This window comes from Mus caroli, chromosome 10, assembly GCF_900094665.2.
Source record: "Mus caroli chromosome 10, CAROLI_EIJ_v1.1, whole genome shotgun sequence".
Lineage (NCBI taxonomy): Eukaryota > Metazoa > Chordata > Mammalia > Rodentia > Muridae > Mus > Mus caroli.
In genome coordinates, this window is record NC_034579.1 from 100,164,197 (window position 1) to 100,166,118 (window position 1,922).

A 1,922-nucleotide genomic window follows, 5' to 3' on the forward strand; every position below is an offset into this window, starting at 1 on the left:
TATGGGGGACTTTTGGGATAGCATTGACAATGTAAACGAGGAAAATACCTAATAAAAAATAAATTAAAAAAAAAGAGGTAGGTTTATGAATTCTATTGAGAGTAGTTCTTGAATATTAGGTAAACTCAAGTTAGGACCAGTTCTAAACTTCTACTAAATTAAAATATAAATTTAAAAGACCATACTGGTAGCAAATCCAAGTCAACATTGGATTGAATATAAAAATTATGGAAGCCAGAATTAGTAGCCAATCTTTATAGTAAGAGACAGAATAAGGTTAGTCAAAATCCCCAAATGGTACAAGCATAAATAAGATACTTTATAACAGCTGGGGTGAGTCCACACATCAACTCACAGTTACATGTTGTGTAAAAGGTAAAATGTTTTCCATTACCTGAGATTTTTCATGAGTCATCTCTTCCTTCTCAGATTGCTTCTTTTTTTAAAAAATCATACAGTGTGCTCCCTTTATAATCTGTTTTAATTTAACAGAACTTCAAAGCTGGTTTCCCCACTTGACTCTGACTAAAGAACAGGACGCCCTTCCTTCTGCCCCCTGATTTGTAGTTTGACCCGCTGGCTAGACAAGCACTTAATACTTCAAACATTCTTAACCTTTGATAATTTTCTTTGCAAGCCTACACTGTGGAGCTAAAAGGAACTTATCACCCACAGAGAAACTTTTATTAGCTCAGATCCCACTTTCGGTCTTTTGAAATTTCAAGATGAATTGTATGGGCTTTGGTATGAGCCAAAGTGGTAGCCAAATTGTGCTCAATTACTTGAGTTTCTTGTCACACTGTTCATTGCTTTGCAACCTGGAGTACTCTCAATGGATATTCTAGGTTTAGTGTATCCAATAGATCTTAATCTTAGATAAAATTATCAGTGACTTTAAAGATATTCTTTCCTTCTGTCTCCACCCCAATATTCCTTTTCCTTACTGCTATCAAGACAATGATTTTTCCATTTGAATCCTCTGTCCTAGAGTAACATTGCGTACCAAAAACATCCACTACATAAAGAAGAGGCAGAAACTCAGGTAAATGGTCACCTTCTTTACATCTTGTCTCCTTAGGGCTCGAGGAATAGAAACTGAAGGAAGTCCTCACTTTGGTCTGAGAACAATGAGGATCTGGATGTCACAAGGGACACAAACAGTGACAGAATAAAATATTAATAGTAAAAAAAAAATTTGTTAAAGTAAAATGTTACCTTTTGGAAGACTATTCAAGAGAATAGCAAATCAACTAAGACTTACTGCATAGTTGTTTATAGTCTATGTTAAAGAGACTCCCCACTGATTTTAGCACTGCTCCCTAGAGTCACAGTCCAAGATTCCATATAAAAAAGTAGAATTGAATTTCAACAATACAAATACATATATGCTGATTAAAAGGAAGTAGTAATGGCCCAAAGTAATTTGTAAATATGATCCATGATGAAAGCTTTCAATTTCTTTGAAATCCCAAATAACAATGTACAGAAAGGACTTTTGTAGTAACAACATTAAACGTTTAATGCCTAGGCATTTTGATATGTTATAGATTTCTTATTAATAATCACAATTACGTACAGTATATTTTTTGAAGAAAGGGTTTATTTTAGCCCTTTAGTTCCAGTAGGAGAAAGTTTACAATGATGAGGATGATACCACAGTACAGGCAGGAAACAGAGAGCTCACATGTCATGCACACACAGGAAGTGAAAATCAAGAATGGGAATTTGGGCAAGGATATGAATTATCAAAGCCCACCCCAGTGATGCACTTCCTCCAGCAATAGTCCACTTTCTAAGATTTCAGAACCTACATAAACAACATTATCAATTGTTCAACACTACCAAGTGTTCAAATACTGAAACTATGAGGGACATTTATTGTTCAAAACACAACAAACCAGTGTCTACATATACTGAGCTAC